We start from the raw sequence: 12,482 nt of genomic DNA, 5'->3' as shown, positions 1-12,482 counted from the left end.
CCTCGAGTATTAATGCAATTACTATGTTTTCTATTCAATTCCACTTGTTCTTTTACCAAGATATCACTGTTCTTCAACTTGATGAAGGTGATGATTGACACTCATCATTCTCACCTATGAACAAGGTGACTGACAACCATTCTTGTTCTACAAGCATTCGAGGCTTGGTGAATATCTCTTGGATTCTTTAATCGGAATCTTCGTGGTATAGGCAAGAACTGATGGCGGCATTCAAGAGAATCCGGAAGGTCTAACCTTGTCTGTGGTATTCTGAGTAGGATTCAATGATTGAATGACTGTGACGTGTTTCAAACCTGTAACCTACTGGGCGTTAGTGACAGACGCAAAAGAGTGATTCTATTCCGGTAGGGGAGGGAACCACACCGGTGATTGGCCACACTGTGACAGAGTGCGTGCATTAGCTTTCACTGCGAGGATGGGAGGTAGCCACTGACAACGGTGAAAACCTATACGAGCTTGCCATGGAAAGGAGTAAGAAGGATTGGATGGAGACATTAGGAAAGCAGAAAGACGGAAGGGAAGGCATCTTCATACACTTGTCTGAAGCTCGTACACCACTGATATACATAAGTATCCCTATCTTTATCTTCTATGTTATTTTCGTTCATCACTATACCCATTTGAGTCTGCCTGACTGAGATTTACAAGATGACCATAGCTTGCTTCATACCACCAATCTCCGTGGGATCGATCCTTACTCGCGTAAGGTTTATTACTTGGACGACCCAGTGCACTTGCTGGTTAGTTGTGCGAAGTTGTGTTTATGCCATGGTATTGAGCACCAAGTCTTTGGAGCCATTACCGGGGATTGTTCTGTGTAAAAGTATTGATCACAATTTCGTGCACCAGTTGGACTCACAACCTAAAGAAAGCATGGACTCTTGTGAAAAGCTAGTCAATGCCTTCTTGGCAAAGTTCTTTCCACCTCAAAAATTTAGTAAGCTTAGAGTGGAAGTCCAAACCTTCAGACAGAAGGATGGAGAATCCCTCTATGAAGCTTGGGAAAGATACAAACAATTAATCAGAAAATGTCCCTCAGACATGCTTTCTGAATGGAGCATCAAAGGTATTTTCTATGATGGTCTATCTGAACTGTCCAAGATGTCCTTGGATAGCTCTGCTGGAGGATCTTGGTGGGCGAAATTGTGATCACTACAACTTCGCACAACTAACCAGCAAGTGCACTGGGTCGTCCAAGTAATACCTTACGTGAGTAAGGGTCGATCCCACGGAGATTGGTGGTATGAAGCAAGCTATGGTCACCTTGTAAATCTCAGTCAGGCAGACTCAAATGTATAATGGTGATGAAGGAAAATAACATAAAGATAAAGATAGAGATACTTATGTATATCATTGGTGAGAGCTTCAGCCAAGCGTATGAAGATGCCTTCCCTTCCGTCTCTCTGCTTTCCTAATGCCTTCATCCAATCCTTCTTACTCCTTTCCATGGCAAGCTCGTGTAGGGTTTCACCGTTGTCAATGGCTACCTCCCATCCTCTCAGTGAAAACTAATGCTCACGCACTTTGTCACAGTACGGCTAATCACCGGTTGGTTCCCTCCCCTACTGGAATAGAATCCCTCTTTTGCGTCTGTCACTAACGCCCAGTAGGTTACAAGTTTGAAGCACGTCACAGTCATTCAATCATTGAATCCTACTCAGAATACCACAGACAAGGTTTAGACCTTCCGGATTCTCTTGAATGCCGCCATCAGGTCCTGCCTATACCACGAAGATTCCGATTAAAGAATCCAAGAGATATTCACTAAGCCTCGGATGCTTGTAGAACAAGAATGGTTGTCAGTCACCTTGTTCATAAGTGAGAATGATGATGAGTGTCACGGATCATCACATTCATCAAATTGAAGAACAAGTGGTATCTTGGAACAAGAACAATCGGAATTGAATAGAAGAACAATAGTAATTGCATTAATACTCGAGGTACAGCAGAGCTCCACACCTTAATCTATGGTGTGTAGAAACTCCACCATTGAAAATACATAAGAACAAGGTCTAGGCATGGCCGTGAGGCCAGCCCTCAAATGATCTAAGAACTAGATGTCCGAAGCTGAAAATACAATAGTAAAAGGTCCTATTTATAGGGAACTAGTAGCTTAAGAATTACAAAGATGAGTAAATGACATAAAAATCCACTTCCGGGCCCACTTGGTGTATGCTTGGGCTGAGCAATGAAGCATTTTCGTGTAGAGACTCTTCTTGGAGTTAAACGCCAGCTTTTATGCCAGTTTGGGCGTTTAACTCCCATTTAGGTGCCAGTTCCGGCGTTTAACGCTGGAATTTCTGTAGGTGACTTTGAACGCCGGTTTTGGAAAGCCCAGGATGTCTAACTTCCAACGCCGTTGAGAGCGCGCCAATTGGGCTTCTGTAGCTCCAGAAAATCCACTTCGAGTGCAGGGAGGTCAGAATCCAACAGCATCTACAGTCCTTTTCAGTCTCTGAATCAGATTTTTGCTCAGGTCCCTCAATTTCAGCCAGAAAATACCTGAAATCACAGAAAAACACACAAACTCATAGTAAAGTCCAGAAAAGTGAATTTTAATTAAAACTAATAAAAATATACTAAGAACTCAACTAAAACTACCAAAACACTAAAAACAATGCCAAAAAGCGTACAAATTATCCGCTCATCACAACACCAAACTTAAATTGTTGCTTGTCCCCAAGCAACTGAAATCAAATAAGATAAAAGAAGAGAATATACTATAGACTCCAAATTATCAATGAAACATAGCTCCAAATTAGATGAGCGGGACTAGAAGCTTTTTGCCTCCAAACAGTTTTGGCATCTCACTTTATCCTCTGAGGTTCAGAATGATTGGCTTCTTTAGAAACTCAGAATCCAGATAGTGTTATTGATTCTCTTAGTTAAGTATGATGATTCTTGAACACAGCTACTTTATGAGTCTTGGCCGTGGCCCAAAGCACTCTGTCTTCCAGTATTACCACCGGATACATACATGCCACAGACACATAATTGGGTGAACCTTTTCAGATTGTGACTCAGCTTTGCTAAAGTCCCCAATTAGAGGTGTCCAGGGTTCTTAAGCACACTCTTTTTGCCTTGGATCACAACTTTATTTCTTTCTTTTTCTTTCTTTTTTTTCTTTCTCCCCTTTTTTTTTTTTTTCGTTTTCTCTCTTTTTTTTTTTGTATTCACTGCTTTTTCTTGCTTCAAGAATCATTTTTATGATTTTTCAGATCCTCATAACATGTCTCCTTTTTCATCATTCTTTCAAGAGCCAACATTTTAACATTCATGAACAACAATTCAAAAGACATATGCACTGTTCAAGCATACATTCAGAGAACAAAAGTGTTGCCACCACATCAAACTAATTAAGCTAGTTTTAAAGATGAATTTGAAATCCTGTACTTCTTGTTCTTTTGTGATAAAAACAGTTTTCATTTAAGAAGGGTGATGGATTCATATTCATAGCTTTAAGGCATAGACACTAAGACACTAATGATCACAAGACACAAACATAGATAACATAAGCACTAAAATTCAAAAAAACAGGAAAGTAAAGAACAAGGAGATTAAAGAACGGGTCCACCTTAGTGATGGCGGCTTGTTCTTCCTCTTGAAGGTCTTATGGAGTGCTTGAGCTCCTCAATGTCTCTTCCTTGTCTTTGTTGCTCCTCTCTCATGATTCTTTGATCTTCTCTAATTTCATGGAGGAGGATGGCATGTTCTTGGTGCTCCACCCTTAGTTGTCCCATGTTGGAACTTAATTCTCCTAGGGAGGTGTTCAGTTGCTCCCAATAGTCTTGTGGAGGAAAGTGCATCCCTTGAGGTATCTCAGGGATCTCATGATGAGAGGGGTCTCTTGTTTGCTCCATCTTCTTCTTAGTGATGGGCTTGAGGTCATGCCTTCTCAGTTGAACCGGCTTTGGATGCCATAAATGGTTATGGAAAAACAAAAAGCAATGCTTTTACCACACCAAACTTAAAAGGTTTGCTCGTCCTCGAGCAAAAGAAGAAAGAAGAGAGTAGAAGAAGAAGAAATGGAGGAGAGGGAGATGGATTTGTGGTGTTTAGGTTGTGTGAAGATGAAGGGGTGAAGAAGGTTTATATAGGGGTGTTGAGGTGATTGGTGAATGGGTGAAGAATAGAGAGAATGGTGGGGTTGGTGGGGATCCTGTGGGGTTCACAGATCCTGTGGTGTCAAGGAAAAGTCATCCCTGCACCGAATGGCATTCAAATTCACGTTTTGAGCCAATTCTGGCGTTAAACGCCGGGCTGGTGCCCCTTTCTGGCGTTTAACGCCAGTCTGGTGCCCCTTTTTGGCGTTAAACGCCCAGAATGGTGCCAGACTGGGCGTTAAACGCCCAACTGCTAGCCTCACTGGCGTTTAAACGCCAGTGAGTTCTTCCTCCAGGGTGTGCTATTTTTCTTCCTGTTTTTCGTTCTGTTTTTGCTTTTTCAATTGATTTTGTGACTTCTTATGATCATCAACCTACAAAAAATATAAAATAACAAAGGAAAATAGATAAAATATAACATTGGGTTGCCTCCCAACAAGCGCTTCTTTAATGTCAGTAGCTTGACAGAGGGCTCTCATGGAGCCTCACAGATACTCAGAGCAATGTTGGAACCTCCCAACACCAAACTTAGAGTTTGAATGTGGGGGTTCAACACCAAACTTAGAGTTTGGTTGTGGCCTCCCAACACCAAACTTAGAGTTTGACTGTGGGGGCTCTGTTTGTCTCTGAATTGAGAGAAGCTCTTCATGCTTCTTCTCCATGGTGACAGAGGGATATCCTTGAGCCTTAAACACAAAGGATTCTTCATTCACTTGAATGATCAGTTCACCTCTATCAACATCAATCACAGCTTTTGCTATGGCTAGGAAGGGTCTGCCAAGGTTGATAGATTCATCCATGCACTTCCCAGTCTCTAGGACTATGAAATCAGTAGGGATGTAATGGTCTTCAACTTTTACCAAAACATTCTCTACAAGTCCATGAGCTTGTTTTCTTGAGTTGTCTGCCATCTCTAGTGAGATTCTTGCAGCTTGTACCTCAAAGATCCCTAGCTTCTTCATTACAGAGAGAGGCATGAGGTTCACACTTGACCCTAAGTCACACAGGGCCTTCTTGAAGGTCATGGTGCCTATGGTACAAGGTATGGAAAACTTCCCAGGATCTTGTCTCTTTTGAGGTAATCTCTGCCTAGACAAGTCATCCAGTTCTTTGGTGAGCAAAGGAGGTTCATTCTCCCAAGTCTCATTTCCAAATAACTTGTCATTTAGCTTCATGATTGCTCCAAGGTATTTAGCAACTTGCTCTTCAGTGACATACTCATCCTCTTCAGAGGAAGAATACTCATTAGAGCTCATAAAAGGCAGAAGTAAGTCCAATGGAATCTCTATGGTCTCATTTTGAGCCTCAGATTCCCATGGTTCCTCATTGGGGAACTCAGAGGAGGTTGGTGCACGCCCATTGAGGTTTTCCACAGTGGCGTCCACCTCCTTTCTTTCCTCTCCAGATTCGGCCATGGTTATGGCTTTGCACTCTCCTTTTGGATTTTCTTCTGTGTTGCTTGGAAGAGTACTTGGAGGGAGTTCAGTAATTTTCTTGCTCAGCTGTCCCACTTGTGCCTCCAAATTCCTAATGGAGGATCTTGTTTCAGTCATGAAACTTTGAGTGGTTTTGATTAGATCAGAGACCATGGTTGCTAAGTCAGAGGGGTTCTGCTTAGAATTCTCTGTCTGTTGCTGAGAAGATGATGGAAAAGGCTTGCCATTGCTAAGCCTGTTTCTTCCACCATTATTGTTGTTGAAACCTTGTTGAGGTTTCTCTTGATTCTTCCATGAGAAATTGGGGTGATTTCTCCATGAAGAATTATAGGAGTTTCCATAGGGTTCTCCTAGGTAATTCACCTCTTCCATTGAAGGGTTCTCAGGATCATAGGCTTCTTCCTTAGATGAAGCATCCTTAGTACTGCTTGGTGCATTTTGCATTCCAGACAGACTTTGAGAAATCAAATTGACTTGTTGAGTCAATATCTTATTCTGAGCCAAAATGGCATTCAGAGTATCAATCTCAAGAACTCCTTTCTTCTGACTAGTCCCATTGTTCACAGGATTCCTTTCAGAAGTGTACATGAATTGGTTATTTGCAACCATTTCAATTAGCTCTTGAGCTTCTGTAGGCGTCTTCTTCAGATGAAGAGATCCTCCAGCAGAGCTATCCAAAGACATCTTGGATAGTTCAGAGAGACCATCATAGAAAATACCTATGATGCTCCATTCAGAAAGCATGTCTGGGGGACACTTTCTGATTAATTGTTTGTATCTTTCCCAAGCTTCATAGAGGGATTCACCATCCTTCTGTCTGAAGGTTTGGACTTCCACTCTAAGCTTACTCAATTTTTGAGGTGGAAAGAACTTTGCCAAGAAGGCATTGACTAGCTTTTCCCAAGAGTCCAGGCTTTCTTTAGGTTGAGAGTCCAACCATATTCTAGCTCTGTCTCTTACAGCAAAAGGGAATAGCATCAGTCTGTAGACCTCAGGGTCAACCCCATTAGTCTTGACTGTGTCACAGATTTGCAAGAATTCAGCTAAAAACTGATGAGGATCTTCCAATGGAAGTCCATGGAACTTGCAATTCTATTGCATTAGAGAAACTAATTGAGGCTTAAGCTCAAAGTTGTTTGCTCCAATGGCAGGGATAGAGATGCTTCTCCCATAGAAGTCGGGAGTAGGTGCAGTAAAGTCACCCAGCACCTTCCTTGCATTGTTGGCATTGTTGTTGTTTTCGGCTGCCATGGGTTCTTCTTCTTTGAAGAATTCGGTCAGGTCCTCAACAGAGAGTTATGCCTTAGCTTCTCTTAGCTTTCGCTTCAAAGTCCTTTCAGGTTCAGGGTCAGCTTCAACAAGAATGCCTTTGTCTTTGTTCCTGCTCATATGAAAGAGAAGAGAACAAGAAAGTATGGAATCCTCTATGTCACAGTATAGAGATTCCTTGAGGTGTCAGAGGAAGAAAAATGGAAGACAGAGGTAGAAAATTCGAACTTATCAAAGAAGATGGGGTTCGAATTTTGCATTAAGGAATAGTGTTAGTCCATAAATAGAAGGATGTGAAAAGAAGGGAAGTAATATTCGAAAATTAAGTAAAAAATTTTGAAAACATTTTTGAAAAACACTACTTGATTTTCGAAAATAAGAGTGGGAAAGAAATCAAATGATTTTTGAAAAAGATTTTGAAATTAGAAGTTAAAAAGATTTGATTGAAAACTATTTTGAAAAAGATGTGATTAAAAAGATATGATTGGTTTTAAAAAGATGTGATTGAGAAGATATGATTTGAAAAACATTTTAAAAAAAGATTTGATTTTAAAATTAATGACTTGCTTGACAAGAAAAGATATGATTCAAAAATTAAACCTTCCTCAACAGAAAAGGCAACATATTTGAAATTTTGAATCAAATCATTAATTGTTAGCAAGTCTCTTTGAAAAAGGAAAGAAATTGATTTTGAAAACATTTGATTGAAAAGATATGATTTGAAAAAGATTTGATTTTGAAAAACTTTGAAAACTTGAAAAAAAATTGATTTTCAAAACAAAATCTTCCCCCTTGTGCCATCCTGGCGTTAAACGCCCAGAATGGTATCCATTCTGGCGTTTAACGCCCAAAATGCTACCTTTTTGGGCGTTAAATGCCCAACCAGGTACCCTGGCTGGCGTTTAAACGCCAGTCTGTCCTTCTTCACTGGGCGTTTTGAACGCCCAGCTTTTTCTGTGTAATTCCTCTGCTGCATGTTCTGAATCTTCAGTCCCCTGTACTATTGACTTGAAAATAGAACCAAGATCAAATAAACAAGGCATGCAAGACACCAAACTTAAGATTAGACACTAGACTCAAGCAAGAAACATAAAGTATTTTTGGTTTTTATGATTTTTATAAAAATTTTTTGTGCTTTTTTCGAAAATTATATGGAAATAGAAAATAAAGGTTTCAGAATTCTCAATTTGAATTTCCAGGAATCATTGCAATGCTAGTCTAAGACTCCGGTCCAGGAATTAGACATGGCTTCACAGCCAGCCAAGCTTTCAAAGAAAGCTTCGGTCCAAAACACTAGACATGGCCAATGGCCAGCCAAGCCTTAGCAGATCATTGCTCCAATAGCAAGATTGATAGAGATCAACAAGCTATTGTGATGATCAGTTGAAACCTCGGTCCAATAAGATTAGACATGGCTTCACAGCCAGCCAGATTTCAGCAGATCACCATGAAACACTAGAATTCATTCTTAAGAACTCTGAAGAAAAATACCTAATCTAAGCAACAAGATGAACCGTCAGTTGTCCATACTCAAGAACAATCCCCGGCAACGGCGCCAAAAACTTGGTGCACGAAATTGTGATCACTACTTTTACACAAAATAATCCCCGGTAATGGCTCCAAGGACTTGGTGCTCAATCCAATGGCATAAACACAACTTCGCACAACTAACCAGCAAGTGCACTGGGTCGTCCAAGTAATAAACCTTACGCGAGTAAGGGTCGATCCCACGGAGATTGTTGGTATGAAGCAAGCTATGGTCACCTTGTATATCTCAGTCAGGCAGACTCAAATGGGTATAGTGATAAACGAATAAAGCATAAAGATAAAGATAGGGATACTTATGTATATCATTGGTGAGAGCTTCAGATAAGCGTATGAAGACGCCTTCCCTTCCATCTCTCTGCTTTCCTACTGTCTTCATCCAATCCTTCTTACTCCTTTCCATGGCAAGCTCATGTAGGGTTTCACCGTTGTCAGTGGCTACCTCCCATCGTCTCAGTGAAAACATTGCCTATGCTCTGTCACAGCATGGATAATCATCTGTCGGTTCTCGGTCAGGCCGGAATAGAATCCATTGATTCTTTTGCGTCTGTCACTAACGCCCCGCCTGCTAGGAGTTTGAAGCACGTCACAGTCATTCAATCATTGAATCCTACTCAGAATACCACAGACAAGGTTAGACCTTCCGGATTCTCTTGAATGCCGCCATCAGTTCTCGCCTATACCACGAAGACTCTGATCTCACGGAATGGCTGGCTCGTTTGTCAGGCGAGCACTCGGTTGTCAGGCGATCAACCATGCATCGTGTATCAGGAATCCAAGAGATATTCACTAAGCCTCATATGCTTGTAGAACAAGAGTGGTTGTCAGTCACTTTGTTCATAAGTGAGAATGATGATGAGTGTCACGGATCATCACATTCATCAAGTTGAAGAACAGGTGATATCTTGGAACAAGAACAAGCGGAATTGAATAGAAGAACAATAGTAATTGCATTAATACTCGAGGTACAGCAGAGCTCCACACCTTAATCTATGGTGTGTAGAAACTCCACCGTTGAAAATACATAAGAACAAGGTCTAGGCATGGCCGTGAGGCCAGCCTCCCAGTGATCAAAAGATTCAAAGATCTCCCGATGTCTAATACAATAGTAAAAGGTCCTACTTATAGAAAACTAGTAGCCTAAGGTGTACAAAGATGAGTAAATGACATAAAAATCCACTTTCGGGCCCGCTTGGTGTGTGCTTGGGCTGAGCAATGAAGCATTTTCGTGTAGAGACTCTCCTTGGAGTTAAACGCCAGCTTTTATGCCAGTTTGGGCGTTTAACTCCCATTTAGGTGCCAGTTCCTGCGTTTAACGCTGTAATTCCTGAGGGTGACTTTGAACGCCGGTTTGGGCTATCAAATCTTGGGCAAAGTATGGACTATCATATATTGATGGAAAGCCCAGGATGTCTACTTTCCAACGCCGTTGAGAGCGCGCCAATTGGGCTTCTGTAGCTCCAGAAAATCCACTTCGAGTGCAGAGAGGTCAGAATCCAACAGCATCTGCAGTCGTTTTCAGTCTCTGAATCAGATTTTTGCTCAGGTCCCTCAATTTCAGCCAGAAAATACCTGAAATCACAGAAAAACACACAAACTCATAGTAAAGTCCAGAAAAGTGAATTTTAACTAAAAACTAATAAAAATATACTAAAAACTAACTAAAAGATACTAAAAACATACTAAAAACAATGCCAAAAAGCGTACAAATTATCCGCTCATCAAGGATCCGTGGACCCCACAGGATCCCCACCTACCCCACCACCCTCTCTCTTCTTCTTCACCCATTCACCAATCACCTCAACACCTCTTCCCCAAAACCCCTCACCTATCAAATCCCATATTTCTCCTCACCACTCACATCCATCCTTCATAAAACCCCACCTACCTCACCATTCAAATTCAAACCACTTTCCCTCCCAAACACACCCTCCCATAGCCGAACCCTACCCCTCTCTTCACCCTATATAAACCCATCTTCACTCCTTCATTTTCACACAACCTAAACACTACTCCTCCCCCTTTGGCCGAACCACAAAGCCATCTCCATCTCCTCTATTTCTTCTTCTTCTACTCTCTTCTCTTCTTTTGCTCGAGGACGAGCAAAACTTTTAAGTTTGGTGTGGTAAAAGCATTGCTTTTTGTTTTTCCATAACCATTTATGGCATCCAAAGCCGGTTCAATTGAGAAGGCATGACCTCAAGCCAGTAGCTAGGGGATGGTTGGAGTTTATCCAACGCTCAATCATTCCCACTAGCAACCGGTCTGAAGTTACTCTATACCGGGCCATCATGATTCATAGCATCATGATTGGAGAAGAAGTAGAAGTTCATGAGGTCATATCCCAAGAACTTTATAAGGTGGCGGACAAGTCCTCTACCTTGGCAAGGTTAGCCCTTCCTCATCTCATTTGTCACCTCTGTTATTCAGTTGAAGTTGACATAGAGGGAGACATCCCCATTGATGAGGACAAGCCCATCACTAAGAAAATGATGGAGCAAACAAGAGATCCCACTCATCATGAAATCCCTGAGATACCTCAAAGGATGCACTTTCCTCCACAAAACTATTGGGAGCAAATCAACACCTCCCTAGGAGAACTGAGTTCCAACATGGGACAACTAAGGGTGGAGCACCAAGAACATTCCATCCTCCTCCATGAAAGTAGAGAAGATCAAAGAATCATGAGAGAGGAGCAACAAAGGCAAGGAAGAGACATTGAGGAGCTCAAGCACTCCATAAGATCTTCAAGAGGAAGAACAAGCCGCCATCACTAAGGTGGACCCGTTCTTTAATTTCCTTGTTCTTCATTTTTCTGTTTTTCGAAAATTTATGCTTATGTTTATCTATGTTTGTGTATTATGATTATTAGTGTCTTAGTGTCTATGCCTTAAAGTTATGAATGTCCTATGAATCCATCACCTTTCTTAAATGAAAAATGTTCTTAATTGAAAAAGAGAAGAATTGCATGAATTTTAAATTTTATAACAGATTAATTATTTTGATGTGGTGGCAATAATTTTGTTTTCTGAATGTATGCTTAAACAGTGCATATGTCTTTTGAATTTATTGTTCATGAATGGTTGGCTCTTGAAAGAATGATGAAAAAGGAGACATGTTACTGAGGATCTGAAAAATTATAAAAATGATTCTTGAAGCAAGAAAAAGCAGTGAATACAAAAAAAAAAGAGAAAAAGAAGCGAAAAAAAAAGAAAAAAGAAAGAGAAAAAGAAAAAGAAAGAAATAAAGTTGTGATCCAAGGCAAAAAGAGTGTGCTTAAGAACCATGGACACCTCTAATTGGGGACTCTAGCAAAGCTGAGTCACAATCTGAAAAGGTTCACCCAATTATGTGTCTGTGGCATGTATGTATCCGGTGGTAATACTGGAAGACAAAGTGCTTTGGGCCACGGCCAAGACTCATAAAGTAGTTGTGTTCAAGAATCATCATACTTAACTAGGAGAATCAATAACACTATCTGGATTCTGAGTTCCTATAGAAGCCAATCATTCTGAATTTTAAAGGATAGAGTGAGATGCCAAAACTATTCAGAGGCAAAAAGCTAAAAGCCCCGCTTATCTAATTAATACTGATCTTCATAGATGTTTTTGGAATTCATTGCATATTCTCTTCTTTTTATCTTATTTGATTTTCAGTTGCTTGAGGATGATGGTGTTTTTGCGGAAAAACGAATTTCCAACACACAAATCTAACCGGCAAGTATACCGGGTCGCATCAAGTAATAAAAACTCACAAGAGTGAGGTCGATCCCACAGGGATTGATGGATCAAGCAACTTTAGTGGGTGATTAGTTTAGTCAAGCTAACATTGGTGAGTGAGAATTGTTGCAGCAGAATGTAAATAGCAGTGAACTTAAATTGCAGAATGTAAATAGGCAGGAAGCTTAAAGAGCAAGCAATGTAAATTGAAGAAACTTAAATGACAAGAAATATAAATTGCAGAAAATATAAAGGGGAATGGGTGCAAAAAATTTAAAGGAAAGCAATAAGCAACACTTAGAATAATTGCAGAATAATTAAATTGCATGAAAATTAAAAGGACTTGGGTGCTGGAAATTAAAATTCAACAAGAGAATGTAAGGAGCAAT

At 40.6% G+C, this 12,482-nt stretch overlaps 2 non-coding genes across 2 annotated transcripts; one reads left to right on the top strand and one right to left on the bottom strand.

The window, feature by feature from the left end:
* Positions 1-960: 960 nt before the first annotated feature.
* Positions 961-1,068, bottom strand: LOC130958463 (small nucleolar RNA R71). Its single transcript, XR_009077583.1, has one exon. It is a non-coding gene; the product is annotated as a small nucleolar RNA R71 (small nucleolar RNA).
* Positions 1,069-6,298: 5,230 nt separating this feature from the next.
* On the top strand, positions 6,299-6,406 carry LOC130959722 (small nucleolar RNA R71). The gene has a single exon (XR_009078789.1). It is a non-coding gene; the product is annotated as a small nucleolar RNA R71 (small nucleolar RNA).
* The last annotated feature ends 6,076 nt before the right edge of the window (positions 6,407-12,482 follow it).

This window comes from Arachis stenosperma, chromosome 10, assembly GCF_014773155.1.
Source record: "Arachis stenosperma cultivar V10309 chromosome 10, arast.V10309.gnm1.PFL2, whole genome shotgun sequence".
Taxonomy (NCBI): domain Eukaryota; kingdom Viridiplantae; phylum Streptophyta; class Magnoliopsida; order Fabales; family Fabaceae; genus Arachis; species Arachis stenosperma.
This window is presented reverse-complemented; position numbering and strand designations above follow the sequence as displayed.